Raw genomic sequence first — 15,397 nt, forward strand, 5'->3', positions numbered from 1 at the left:
AGTTCACCAAAGAGTTTCTCTATATGTCATATTTCTGAACAAGCCATTTAGATTGGGTAGTGACTGGAAGTTGTTGTGAAAATGATTTTATTGTCCAGGAACTTCCACACTGGCTGGTTGAAAAATCTTTATTGGTTATATAGCACAAAACCCGAGAGGAGTTTTTGGCTAGACTTGAAGATACAAGTGACTTGAGGTAAAATCTGGAAGTAAGGATTTAGCCCAGGCAAAACTAAAAAGTAAGAAAACTATCCTCAGAAAATCAACCCCCTATTTTTAAAAGCTTTATGTTCTTGTGTTCATTCCATCTCTTCTCAGATACCTCAGATTTTCTCTTTGTCCTTTTAGATGCCTAGTGACCGCCTTATTTTGAGTTGCTTACTTGAATTCTCTCTTGTGAGCTTAATAGTATCTGTATTCCATTCCCTTCTGGTGGAAAGCTAAACAAGCAGCAAATCACTTTAGATGTAGATATTAACAGATGTAAATGTGTGAATATATTGACCTTTAAGGTATTCTTTTTTTTTTTTTAAGAAGTTCACTATCTTAAGCAAAAAGAGTGACTAAATTGAGCATTTCATAGACTTGACAGATGATGAAAAATGGGTGAGGCAGATCTTTTAGGAACCTCCAGTCACATCATATAGACAAGCCTGTTGCACATAAGTCATTTAGAGAAGTTGAGGGTGTAAGCTAAGCACACATCTGGTGCATAAAGGAGTAGTTTCAGTTGATAACTAGTGTCTCGTTTCATGAGTGTGAACATGCTGGTTTGGATGTTACTTTGAGGTGTTTATTGTGTCTGCGGATTGTCTCTTGTGGTGGATCATTTCCTTCTGTGTTGCTAAGTTTTTGATTGGGATTCCATCTCCTTTTTCTGCAGCATTCTGTGAGATCTTGGCTGTAGAAGTGGCCTCCAGACCAGTTTCACATTGGCTTTTTTTTTTTTTTTTTAAAGATTGTATTTATTTATTTGTCAGAGAGAGAGAGGCAGGCAGGGGGAGAAGCAGATTCTCCGCTGAGCAGGGAGCCCGATGCGGGACTCGATCCCAGGACTCTGGGATCATGACCTGAGCTGAAGGCAGATGCTTAACTGACTGAGCCACCCAGGCATCCCTCACACTGGCTCTTGCCGTCATAGGGTCATCACTGGCCCAAGACCTCAACTGCAGGAAAAGACATTTCCTTGTCATCTCTCTGAGATAGAGGATACTTTTTTACCCTCTCTTTCATTGAGGTGGCCACGCTTTGAGGATTCTTGCTTTATGCAGGGGTTTCCATTGCGCTGTCTGCATGAGGTGTGTTCAAGGTCAGTTCGGTGCCTGTGTGGGGATTGACACTCAAAGTTAGCTGTGAGGGCCTATTTCCTTTTCTGAAATCATCCCTCAATGCAAGCACTCTGGTCACTGTTTCAGGTACCTGGGAATTTCCTTTTACGTTTCAGTTGTGCATTCACAGATGTCTTCTATTTCATCCAGCCTTCTAGGTGTTTGCAGCAGTCTTCCAAGTTCTGCCCTGTCACCGGAATCCGAAGTTGGAGAATAAGCAGAACAAAATAGAAGCAGAACTTGCAGTGATGGCTAGACATGATTCTAGGAGATAGGTAGCCAGAAGTTAGGTCACTGTCAAGTGGGGTGGTGGCATCTGCTCAGAGGAAGAATACCTTAGAACATTAAGGAAAATAACTTAGTAAATGGAATGAGAGGGCAGGGAGCTCAAAGTTTAGGAAGCTAGTCCATCAAACATTAAGAATGTGTATATCTGTTTATATATTGCCACTATTTGATCATTTTGACGTTTGAACATGTATTAACTGTAGTTTCATCTGATTCAGACTTAGTTTTTTTTTTTAAGGCAGGCAAATTTTTTTTGAAATAAATTTAGGGTTCATGGTAGCATTTTTTTTCCTAAGATTTTATTTATTTATTTATTTGACAGAGATAGAGATAGCCAGTGAGAGAGGGAACACAAACAGGTGGAGTGGGAGAGGAAGAAGCAGGCTCACAGCGGAGGAGCCTGACATGGGGCTCGATCCCATAACGCCGGGATCACGCCCTGAGCCAAAGGCAGACGCAACCGCTTGCTGTGCCACCCAGGCGCCCCCATGGGCATATTTTATTTATTTATTTATTTATTTAAAAAAAGATTTTATTTATTTATTCGACAGAGATAGAGACAGCCAGCAAGAGAGGGAGCACAAGCAGGGGGAGTGGGAGAGGAAGAAGCAGGCTCATAGCGGAGGAGTCCGATGTGGGGCTCGATCCCATAATGCCCGGATCACGCCCTGAGCCGAAGGCAGGCGCTTAACCGCTGTGCCACCCAGGTGCCCCATAGTAGCATATTTTAAAACAATTTTCTGTACAACTACCTGATTACAAAATACTGGACAATCGATCGTACACAGATTTGAACTGGGTATGAAGAAAGGAGCCCCCTGTCTTTTTTTTTTTTTTAAATTTAAGTTCAATTAGGAGCCCCCTGTCTTTTGAAGGTATCTGTAAAGCAGTCTAAGGTGAAGTTTGGGAGGTTTGGAAAGAAGAGTGTTGAAGTCCATATGTATTGGGGTGCCTGTGTGCCACAGTCAGTTGAGCATCCGACTTTCGGTTTTGGCTTAGGTACTGATCTCAGGGTCTTGGATCGAGTCCCTACGTAGGGCTCCATGCTTAGCATAGAGTCTGCTTAAAGACTTCTCCCTTTCCCTCTCCCGTTCCCCGCACCCCCACCACTCTCTTGCATGTGTGCTCTCTCTCTCAAATAAATCTTTTAAAAAAGGAGAGAAACCCATATGTATCTAAGTACCTGTTTCTGATATACTACTTTTGCATTTGCAAGCATTTTCCAGGGAAGTGCCTTCAAATGGACTCAAGCAGTATTTTTTTTAAGATTAAAAAAAATTTTTTTTAAAAGATTTTATTTATTTGACAGAGAGAGAATGAGCACAGGTAGGTGGAGCGGCAGGCAGAGGGAGAAGCAGGCTCCCTGCTGAGCAGAGAGCCTGAGGCAGGGCTTGGTCCCACTGAGCCTAAGGCAGATACTTAACCCACTGAGCCACCCAGGCGCCCCAGGATTTTACTTTTAAGTAATCTCCACACCCAATGTGCAGCCTGAACCCACAACCCTGAAATTAAGAGTTGGATGCTTTACCAGCTGAGCCAGCCAGGCGACCCGGACTCATACAGTATTTTGATTGGTGGACGTATTTGATTCCGAAGAATTCTGGGAAATGTTTTTTTCTGGCCCGCAGTGAAATTTTGCTTCACCAGATCTGAGATGCTCTGAAAAACTACCAAATTAAGCCACAAGTGTCTAGGCACCTTAGCACTTTAAATAACTTCTAACAATGTTTTATTAAAAGTTTTGGAATTCAGTTTTTTAAAAAAATTATTTCTGGTGAAAGTTTCCGCCTGAGGGGCAGAGTTATAGAGGTAGAGGCAGAGCCTGAAACCATATAATCTTTCTGGTTACCTGACTTTTTTGAGGGTTTTTAAAAACATAGAAAAATTATTAACAAATTATCGTAAACCCACAACTCAGAAATAACAGATGTTAGCATTTTGTCATGTTTGTATAAAAATAAAATGTTCAGGTACATTTGACACTCCTCTGATGCCTCTCCTCATTCCATTCTCCCCCACATTTTCCAGATCTGATGGCTACCCGGAATTGGGTGTCCAGTTTAAACTTCCTTCCTGTCTGTGCCCTGTTGGTGCTGCCTGTTGCTGGCTGGCCTGTGATCATGAGGTTTTTGTCAGTAGTGCTTACTCAGTGCCTAGTTCCTGGACACATGACTTCGTGTATGCAGTGTTGATTTACAACTAAAGGTCACCTTGTCTAGGAAGACTGCATGTGGGCAGTTCAGGAAACTCACAGGGGTCTCTAATGAGGAAAGACAGGACAAGGAAGGTTTTGCTAATGGGAGCTGGGTGCTTCCTGTGTAATGGAGGTATACCCTTGACTTACGTGCCATTGTGGTATCTACCGGTCAAGAACATTCCTTTTATTTTACATTTACATTGGGTTTTATGGTGTATAACATACCACGTTGTTCCATTCGATCATAATAACATTATGAAATAATATGGGGACATTTTCTGTTCCCCCCCCAACATACTCCTTTACCCTAAAGCACTGCCCCATGCACACCTATGGGTGAGCCTCCTTTCCAGTATTCATCAGGGATTTTAGTTGCAAACAACAGAGCCTGTTGTCAAAAGAAGACATAGTTACAGAAGCATTCAGTAAAGAAAAACATTTTACTTGCAAAGATTGATTGCAAGGGAGTTCACGTTGTAGAAGGAGTGGTTTGCCAATTGAAATGTACAACAGATATTTAAAAGAAGGCAACCACAAGATTACCATATTTACAGTTACTGTGTGTGTTGTGGGGAAAAAAGCAGTTGTCTCATGTGAGTGTTACAACCTCAAAGATTGTGTCATGCCTTCAGATATCAGCATTGTAAAAGCCAACAAAGTTGCAAATCAGTAAGGTTGTTTTTATTAGGAGTCACTTAAAGGAAAGTTTCAAGATTTCATTTATTTTGTGGACCAGAACTAGACAGTGGATCTTGAGTTGTTTTTTTTTTTTTTAAGATTTTTAATTTCTTCATTTGAGAGAGAGAGAGCATGAGCAGATGGAGAGGCAGGCTCCCCGAGCAGGGAGCCCGTTGCAGGACTCAATCCCAGGCCCTGGGATCATGACCTGAGCCGAAGGCAAACGCTTCACCGACTGAGCCACCCAGGCGTCCAGATCCTGAGTCTTTCAGTGTTTTTATTTTTGGGGAGGGAATGGGGCTTAGGAAGCAAGTGTTTGCTTTCTCATGGTGGGACAGAATGGGCACATTATTGCACAATGTGTCAGGGAAGGTGTGTTACTTCTATACCAAACTAGCCAATTTATGAAGAAGGAAATTTATTACAGAGTACTAGATTACTTTCAGAATTTATGGGAGAGTCTGGGAACCAGGGACACTCAAGAAATATGCACAGTCATAGCACTGGTCCTAGCAGAAATCATGACGCTCTTGTCATACGCTACCGGTGATGTGAGGGATTAGACTCTAGAACCCTAGGGCACAGGTGACGCAGGTGGCCCAGATCTGGAACCAAGCAACTGTCGTTGTGTTTTTGTTTTGTTGGTTTTTTTTTGTATTTACAAGAACCCGATGACTGCACCCAGCCACCTCCTCACATAAATCATGTTTGGTTTTCTTGGGAACATCTTCTGGACAGGATATAGATCATAAGCCTGCATCACAACTGCAAGGCTGTCTGAGAAGTAGTATTTTTAGCCTTCCAGCCTTTATAACAGAGGGTAGCAGCTGGTTGAAAGATTATGGAATGACTATTTAGTGAATCAAACTAGTATCTGCTGCCTTACACTTCTTGTGGTTCCTTATGTGACTGCCCCTCACAGTGCTTGACGGAGCCCCACTTCCGCCCTGCGAGAGAGTGGTGGCCACATGATCCCAGCCTTGCTGGTCCCAGGATCCTATTTCCCTGTCCTCAGTGATTAGTTCAGGGATGGTTGTGGGATCCAAGCTTGGTCAAAGTACTTGACATAGAGATGCTGGTAAGAAAGCCTTTTTCCCCCCACAAGGGCTGCTAAGCAGGGATAAAGGAAGCAAGGAGCTGTCTGCTTAGGAGTGAGTGAGGGCAGAGAGACAAGCAGGGGTGAGGATGAGCGAAGAGAAGGGGAGGAGGAGGGGGAGAGAAGAGAGCAACCATCCTGATGATACTGTGTGAGCCCTGGAAGTGCTGAGCCTGTATTTTCCAATTACAACGAAAAAACCCAAAGTCTCTTTTTGCCTAAACTTATATGACCTAGGTTCCTGTCACACACAACAAAAACATCCGGATACATATAGTATTTCTCTTACCAGGCATATCCATCATTTGGTTAAACAAAACATTCAGAGGGATAGTGACCTGCTCATTAGCGCCCTCACAGCCAGGCAGGACCTGATGCAATGGAAGTCTGATGCCCGGGAAAGAGGAGTGACTGAAAGCCCTGGAGCCCCCAGAATTGAACAGGAGCAGGATCCTAAATCTGGTGGTGCATGAGGTCCACAGTGGAAGGCTGTGTTCAGGCCCAAGGGTGGAAAGGAGGCTGAAAGCCAGGGGTGTCGGAGGCCTGTGCGTGTGCAGAGGCAGAAGCCCAGAGAATTTACTGGACCAGGAAGTACTCTGCCAACTATCCCACATCAACATCTAGCCTCCAGTTCTTTTTCTCTCTCAGTGAAACATCATTTTTAAAAAAGAAATCAACAGTTACTTACACATAGATATTGGTCATTAATTGATACAAGCCGTAGTAGCAAGAAAAACCGTAGGTGTGTTAGAAGAGGGAAATGTCACCAAGGTTAGGTGTAACTGCCGGAGATAATGAGCTCAAGTCGTTGGGTTGTAAACTGGCTCTCGCTTTTCTGAGTTGTTCATAGGGTTTCTGGGGGGCAAGGCTGTGGGTGAGTCCTGGGAGACAGCCCTCACTGGTCACTTGCAGGGTGTGGGCCAAGTGCTGGACATCTGGCAGATATATGGTTGAGGGAACGAACTGTTCTGTGTTTTCTGCTTTACTTTGACCTTGGCCACTGTTTGGCTCTCAGGACTGTCGAAGCAGAATCCTTCGGGGGTGAAATGCGTGTCCTCAGCTGATCCAAGCCCAGGGTGTGGAGGGGAGAGTGGGAGCTTTCCTAACACGAGGTCCAGGCATCCAAGTGCAAGGAAGAACCTGGGCCAGACTCACATGGGCCTTGTTGAGCTAAACAGATAATATAAAGGCAGAAGACTCCTAGCAAGTGGCAAAAGGCAGAGAGGAGCAAAGCAGAGATAACCCACGCAGCTTCCAAACCATGTTTCAGTTTCTTTGTCGTGTCAGTTTTAATACCACTGAAGGCCACTGTCTTTGCTGTTTTTCTGACCCAGAATGTTCTTCCCTAGGTGTTTTCTGTGGCTGGTGTGTGTTCCTACTTGAAACTGTTATCTCCAAGACAACTTCCCCTCGAGAAGTCTCCCCTCCACTTTTTTTTTTTTTTTTAAGATTTTATTTATTTGTTCGACAGAGATAGAGACAGCCACCGAGAGAGGGAACACAAGCAGGGGGAGTGGGAGAGGAAGAAGCAGGCTCATAGCGGAGGAGCCTGATGTGGGGCTTGATCCCAGAACGCTGGGATCACGCCCTGAGCCGAAGGCAGATGCTTAACCGCTGTGCCACCCAGGCACCCCTCCCCTCCACTTTTATCACATCATCCTGTTTATTTTTCTGTGGTAGTTATAACCCCAGGGATTATCTCCTTTGTTTGGGGTCCTACCCCTTCCATTAGAAACAGCTTGAGGACAGAGAGTGTTTCATTTACTGTCGTGTCTCCAGCATCTAGAACAGTGCCTGGCATGTAGTTGGTGCTCAGTAAATACTGATTAGTTAATTGAATGAAATGCTTAGGGACAGTTAAACAGAACAAATAATTAAATAGGCACTATCTTGATTTGCGCAAAGCTTAGGAGCATTCAGGAAAGGAGCATGGATTTTGTCCAGAGCCAGGACTCAGACATACATGGTCATATCCAGGGACTTGTAGGGTGCTCAGAAAAGCCAGATATTTGGAGGGACAGCAGGTCTCTTGACAGGAAATCCACAAGGACAGGTGTTCCAGCCTGATTTAAGAGTGAGTCTATGAAATAAGACAGGCAGCATTTTGAGCCAGGCAGCGTAATGTGTGTGGGGATGTCACTCTAGCTTTTAAAAGCTTTTGGTTCCTGGATGGAGTCAGAATTACCGTTTGAAGGAGCTGGGGGCAATGACCCTGCCTATGGGAGAGTGGCTGAGAGTCAGTGCTGTCCTCAGGGAGCTACAGGTGGCGTTTGGCTGCTTATACTGAGACAGATGGCTCCTACATGTGTGAGATCAGAGTGGTGCCCGTGAGTTTCTACCAACTGTTAGGAAATACTCCTTCCTCCTATCTGTCTGGGAAGCTCAGTGGCGGGAATGGGAATGTTGAATTAAGTCTGAAAACAACAAACAGAATATTTTCACTCTAGCGAAGTGTTACGGGTTGAATTGTGTGGCTCTCCCCATCAAAAAAGAAAAAAAGAAAGATACATAGAAGTGTGTAAGTGTTAACCTCTAGTACCTCAGAATGTGACCATATTTGGAAAGAGGGTTTTTGTAGATGTGATGACTTAAGATGAGGTCATACTGGAGTCGGGTGGGGCCTTCTAAGGAGAACACTATGTGATGAAGACAGAGATTGCAGTTCCAGGGCTGCAAAGCCAAGGGACACTGAAGAGCCACTGGAAGTGGGGAAGAGGTGAGGAAGGGCCCCCTACAGGTGTCAGAGGCAGCATTCTCTGCCAGCACCTTCGTTTCAGACTTCTGGCTTTTCCTAACTGCAAGACAATAAGTTTCTGTTGTGTTAAGCCGTCTGTCTGTGGTACTTTCTAATGGCAGCCCTGGTAACTACCACACAAAGGCAAGGAACAGACCTGATTTTTGCACAGCTGTATGCAGTGAGTTTGACAAAAGAGTCAGAGCATCTTCAGCCGGTAGAATATGAGAGCGTGTGTCCCTACCACCCCATTCTAGGCCTATTGCCTAGGAAAAGCTTGAAGTTGGGGAAGAGAGTCTGGTTGGCTTCTTTCCCCATCTTGAGCTTCTGGACAAAGTTTCTTGGCCCTCCAGGATTGGTGCTGAGGTGGGGCTTGGTGGTACAGGGAGAGAGGGACAGAAAAGGCCGTGAAGACTGATCTGGTATAGGTGGCTTCATACTCTCTGGACGGTCACCTGTCCCCTGATGGTGGTGATGCCCTCCCATATTCTTGGTTGTTAGTGTAGTCTGTCCTGAGTCCCTTGAATGCTGCTGGACCTCTAGCTTCTGTCTTTTGAGGGCTGTTTGCCCCTGCAGGTGACCCTCTTGGACAAGCCTCAACATGACCCTATGCTATTGCTCCTACTCCTTGGACCATACCTAGTAAAAGGGAACACATACATCCTTGGTCCTGATGAATTCTGGGAGTGCAGGCTGCCCCCTATAGCCTCTTTGAGCAGCTCATCAGCCCATCTCTGGCCCTTTAAGTTTCTCAGAGAGGAACCAGTTTTCTTCACTATAAACCCCAGTTGCGAGGATGACACACATCAAACTGTCTGCATGGGTTTGTTGAAACCCACTTACTAGGCTTGGGGAGAGATGGGCACCCCCTCCTTTCTTTTCTGGGTGGGTAAGACTCGGTGCACACCCACAGCTCTCTGTCTATTCCTGTGTTCCCTCCAGGTGAGTAGGGGTTCAGGTGTTCTAAGTATTTAACCATAACTTTTAAAAATATGCATCGTTTTTAAAAAATTTATTTATTCATGAGAAGCAGAGGCAGAGGGAGAAGCAGGCTCCCTGTGGAGCAGGGAGCCCGATGCGGGGCTTGATCCCAGGACCCTGGGATCACAACTTAAGCCGAAGGCAGATGCTTAACTGACTGAGCCACCTAGATGCCCTGAAAAATACGCATCTTGATTTGACACTTTACTTTGGTATTTATTGTATCTTGATGCCTTGGTAAAATTTTCCAATTCCAGTGACTAAATAGTATGTTCATTTAGAAATACTTTTTTCCTACTTAAAATTTATGAAGCAGTTTTATTCAAATTTTCCACATACCTCTTTGACTCTGCCACTGTTTTTGTTGGAAACATCTTGGAGCTACCTCATCCAGTTTTTCAGGGCCCCTCACTGTTACTTGGAAGCTCTGTGAATGAGACACTGTGCTTTGTTTTTTTTAACTCATCCTTGACACGGCCGCTGAGATAAATTTCAACCCAAGCCACAAGTAACCATTGTGGTTTCTTTAGGGCAGGAATGAAGAGTGATACTGTTGACTTCTTTTTTACTTACCCTATCAGATGACCTTCATAGGAAGCCCAAGGTAACATTGGTTGAGGTAATTTCAAGTCTTTGTGCCTTCTCCAAACAAAATTCCAAATAAAGTCATTTATTACTTGTTCCAAATAAAGTAATTGAAGGAGTGCCTTGTATTAAGAGTGATTCTGTGTTTTCTGAGCAAGAATGTTGGAGGACACCTCTGCGTTGTGTTAGAGGGTATGAGAGATTTACTCCCTGGTTCCCTGGGCATCCCTGTGTGTGCTCATTTGCACCTTTAATTACAGCTGCATTTTTGGGGGGCTTCCTGTGCAGTTTCTTAGGACGAGAAACACTTCCAACGGCTGCTAAATGGAAAGGAAAGAATAACTCCCTGAAGTCTACCTAAGTGTGAATTTAATTTCCAGGAACACAGAGTTCAAGCAAGACTCAAGCTGAGACAAAATAATCAAATTTTGGTTTTCAGACCTTCTCATTGATTGATGCGAATAGCACCTTTTGTATTTGGGCTGTTGTGTCTGTGGCCTTCTCCTAAGGCTGCAAATCTTTAGCAGCAATGAGTCTACAAATTACCAGAAGCCCTAAAATGAAGCCCACATGAAGATCCGGATTAGGGACTCGAGCGTTAACTAAGCCTGTTTCTCTGTGGGATGCTGTTACTGTTAAAATTACACGGGACTTTAAAGAGTACATGGGACTTTTCTCTAAAGAGTACCACATTTTTTCTTATTAGTAACAAGTCATTGGGCTCTAGCTGGTGGGGATCACACCAGGTGCTTAGGAAGGTGGATTCTAGCCTGGCCCTGCTGTCGAGTGGTGGGTTTACTGTTGGTAAATCATTTTGCCTCTTTGTGATTGTTACTGTGAGGCAGAGATGATTCTTCTTCTTCCTCTTTTTTTAAAGATTTTACTTATTTATTTGAAGGAGAGAATGCAGGCAAGAGCCTGAGGAGGGAGGAAGAGGGACAAGCAGACTGGCACTGAGCACAGAGCCCCCAGTGTGAAGCTTGATCTCAGGACACTGAGATCATGACCTGAGCTGAAATCAAGAGTCAGAGGCTTAACTGACTGAGACCCCAGGTGCCCTTTGAGGCAGAGATTCTTTTTTTTTTTTTTTTTAAAGATTTTATTTATTTATTTGACAGAGATAGAGACAGCCAGCGAGAGAGGGAACACAAGCAGGGGGAGTGGGAGAGGAAGAAGCAGGCTCATAGCGGAGGAGCCTGATGTGGGGCTCGATCCCATAACGCCGGGATCACGCCCTGAGCCGAAGGCAGACGCTTAACCGCTGTGCCACCCAGGCGCCCCTAAAGATTTTATTTCTTTACTCGACAGAGATAGAGACAGCCAGCGAGAGAGGGAACACAAGCAGAGGGAGTGGGAGAGGAAGAAGCAGGCTCATAGTGGAGGAGCCTGATGTGGGGCTCGATCCCATAACGCCGGGATCATGCCCTGAGCCGAAGGCAGACGCTTTAACCGCTATGCCACCCAGGCGCCCCTATTATTTTATTTTTAAAAAAGATTTTATTTATTTGTTTGACAGAGCGAGCACAAGCAGGGGGAGGGGCAGAGGGAGGTGCAGGCTCCCCACTGAGCAGGGAGTCCGATGTGGGGCTCCATCCCAGGACCCCTGTGATCATGACCTGAGCTGAAGGCAAATGCTTAACCGACTGAGCCACCCAGGCGCCCCTCTTTGCAGAATTTAAAACATTTTTTCAAAATTTTCATTGAGATTGAAATTAAGAATTTAGACAATATGCACCGTCTCACACCCAATGTCTTGGGCTCCTTTTGCCTTCAGCCTTTTTGGTCACGCTGTGCTCCAGCTTCTGGGACTTCTTGATATCTCAATAATTAAGGCCTTGAAATTCTACCCAGCTGCCACCAGTCTGGACTTCCCAGTGTCCCTGATATGTTTTAAGCCTAAGTGTGTCCTCCAAATGCCCAGTATATATGCGGTGACAGTCCCAAACTAGGAAACTAAGTCTTTATCAAAAGAGCCAGGGGCAGTGTAGCTATGGCAACACACATAGTTAAGTGTCATTTTCAGCTTGGCACAAAGGACAGCAGAGAGGGCAAGTGAGTGATCAGAAAGACCAGTAAGGGCTAGTTGGCTTTGGGGAGAATTGTGACTGCTTTAGCATGCAAATCTCTTGTGAGTATGAACAAGGGAGCAGGTGGGCAGCTTTTAAATTAGTACATTCGAAACCAGTTTGGGGTGCTTATTAGGGCTTATTGTTAATATCAAGTATATTTTGACTCTGGGATCATCGTGTACTATCTCAAGTTATAGAATGCAAAAGATAGTTTAAATCTCTCCTGCCCCTTTTTAATCTTAGCGTGTGTCTTGTGTTGTCGGGGAGTTCAGCACGTAGGTTGAGCTGAACTCACATATTATCTCGTTGACCTCAGGTTAACGTCAGTATGTTGACTCATACTGAATTTAGCATCTCCTAAAACTCCCAAGCTTTTATTTCATGTACTGCTGTTGTGATTCTTTCTCATCATCCTTGTTTGATTCGGTTTAGGAGCCCAGATCAGTACTTTCATTTTATCATCATTTTAATTCATTTTAATTTAACTAAAATGTTTTAGTTTTTTTATCAGTCTGTTAATTTTTTTGGGGGGGGGAGAAGGATCCCGATTATGCCACATAACATTATTGCCTTCCATGATATTAACTATGTATCTTTTGTATTTCCATCTAAATTCTCAAAAACAGTATTAAATGGTACAGGGAGAGAAGAAGGTTGGAGATCTTGTTTCTAGCGATCTGGTAATTGAGGTTAATTTAATTTACTAGTCAAAACCCTTTTGAAATAATTGTTAAACTAAGTTAGTAACTAGAATTCTCACCCAGGTCATCGTTTCTTTATCTTGTTTCCAGAAACTTTGGAGATGTCTTATAGGCTATTTTACTGAAAGTCAGATATGTTGTGTCTACTACATCTCCTAGGCTTACTGATACAAAAAAATAAGGAGAATCTGACATGATTTATTCTTAATGCATCCGTGCTGTCTTCTAGTAATTACCTCTGGCCTTCCTGTCAATAATTAATTCTAGTGTCAGATTGACCAATATGAATTTTGCTGTATTTTTCTTCTTCCTCTTTTCTGTGTCTCCAGTCTTCTGGTTCCTTTCCTGTTCTACATAATTCCTTAAAGTTCTCTAGAGATGGTCCAGGACAGTGCTTCCACACTTCAGGTGTAAGTGAATCTGCTGGGGGTCTTACTACAATGCAGGTTCTGATTCAGGAGATCTGGGATGGGGCCTAAGATGCTACATTTTTTTTTTAAGATTTTATTTTTATTTATTTGTCGGAGGAGGGGAGAGCACAAGTAGGGGGAGCGACAGGCAGAGGGAGAAGCAGCCTCCTTCAGCAAGGAGCCCAACGCGAAACTAGATCTCAGGACCCTGGATCATGACCTGAGCTGAAGGCAGATGCTTAACTGACTGAGCCACCCAGGTGCCCCAGATTCTGCATTTCTAACAACTACTAGATGATATTGGTCTTCAGGCTACTCACATGGGGAAGCTAGGAGCTAGAAGACTTGGTGTTCTGGTAAGAGTTCTAGATTTTAGTGCTTCTCTAGAGCAGAAAGGTGGTGTCTGGTGGAGGTCTCTTGTGTCAGTAATTATACACTCATCAGCATCTGTATCCTCCAACAGTTAACCATCCTCGTTCCTTTATTTTCAGTGTCTCTTGATCCCAGTGGCTCCTTGGCCGCCTCCTTTTTGCATTTCTTGCCCTATATTGCCTTTCTTCCTTCTCGGTTCACAGTCAGGCTTCTTGGAAGAATAGTCTTAAATTTCATTCTTCCGTTTTATCATCTGCTGATTATTCCTCAGTCAATAACTGATCATGTCACTCTCCTCTTTGAGCCCTTTCCTAGGTCTCCATTCCTTCTGGCTCCTTATAGTGACATTCCACAACCTGGCTCCTGTTTCCCTCTCAGCTCACTCATCTTACACTCCAGAAATTCCAATGTACTTATGGTTCCCAGGCTAATTATTCTGTTTCCAGTCTCCTTGCCTTAGCTTTTATTATTCCTTTGTCCGTAAAAGCTCTTCCCTGCCTTATTACCTGGCTAATTTCTCTCATTTTTAGATATTCCTTTCACTCTGTCTCTCCTAAGAAACTGAAGATAGTATTTCTATGTTTATTACTTGTATGATTCAAGAATGATTGAAATGAGGGGTACTGGTGTTTTCCCTCTTTAAGCTGCGGCTATAGCTGTAGAATTACTGGAAGGAGATATTATCTTGTATTGAAGGATTTTAAGGATACAAAGTCACTTGGTAAAGTCACCATAAATCTTTTATTTATTTTTAAGTAGGCTCCTCACCCACGACCCTGAGATCAAGACCTGAGCTGAGATCAAGGGTTGGACGCTTAACTGACTGAGTCAGTTAACTGAGGCACCCTACCATAAATCTTATTTTTAAAGATTTTATTTATTTATTTGATGGAGAGAGAGATAGCCAGTGAGAGAGGGAACACAAGCAGGGAAAGTGGGAGAGGAGGAAGCAGGCTCCCAGCAGAGGAGCCTGATGCGGGGCTCGATCCCAGAACGCCAGGATCATGCCCTGAGCCGAAGGCAGACGCTTAACGACTGAGCCACCCAGGCATGCCAATAAACCTTATTTTTAAAAAGGGGAATATTTAATCATCACTCTGTAAATGAAGAGGGAAAAACATTTTTAATTAGTTTATCATCGTGTGAATTAGTCTAGCTGACCTATACAATGTTCATTGACATAGCTTCACAGGAATGAAGCAGTAAAATAAAAATGATAAGATTTATCTGATGAAACTATTTCACTAATGTGATCTGCAGAGACAGTGTGAATGGTAAGGTTTTCGATGCTAATTCAGAACTTTGACATCTTGCATTGTCCCGCTCTTGGGAGCAGAGTGACAGACAGGGTCACTTGCTGGCTTAGAGAGTGGCCTTTTGCAAAACACTAAACTAATTGGGGTTACTTGACAGTAACAAGAAATAGAGGTGGAGAGCTGCCTGAAAAGGTGCAAACACTGAGGATGTGATGGATTATTAGCTGGTTATTCAAACTAGAGGCTCAGGACTTGAAATAAGTCCCAAAGAAACTAGACTCTCACCAGATAAAAATTTTTAATAAAATTTAAAAATATTTCCTATAGCTGTGGTCATGATCTCTCAAGCAACAAATGCAGTTTGCCACCAGATGTGTTGTTGCTGTGACACTTGCAGATATAAGAGGGGATGGTGAAAGGTGGAGATTGAAGTGTTAATAGATTTGAAACCTTATTTGCAGAATGATCTTAATGTGTGTGTTTCAGAGGTAAGTCTTAATCCTTTGTACATAATAGTTATTCTGTAAATGTGTGTGGAGCAAATATAAAATATGTGAAATATTTAAAATTAAATGAAGGAAATAACCTTTGCCTTTCTTAAGGGATTGTTCTTTATAGTGTGGTTTTGTGCTTGCTGGATTAATTGCATCCTAGATTTCTGTGACTATAGAGAAAGGCATGCAAAAGAGAAAAGAATTGTCA

The 15,397-nt window shown here is 43.6% G+C and overlaps 1 protein-coding gene across 1 annotated transcript in view; it reads left to right on the forward strand.

Moving 5' to 3' along the window:
- GPR176 (G protein-coupled receptor 176) overlaps positions 1-15,397 on the forward strand; it is a 120,439-nt gene that overhangs the window by 9,189 nt on the left and 95,853 nt on the right. The gene's annotated exons all lie outside the window — the stretch shown is intronic.

Source organism: Ailuropoda melanoleuca, chromosome 5 (genome assembly GCF_002007445.2).
Source record: "Ailuropoda melanoleuca isolate Jingjing chromosome 5, ASM200744v2, whole genome shotgun sequence".
Lineage (NCBI taxonomy): Eukaryota > Metazoa > Chordata > Mammalia > Carnivora > Ursidae > Ailuropoda > Ailuropoda melanoleuca.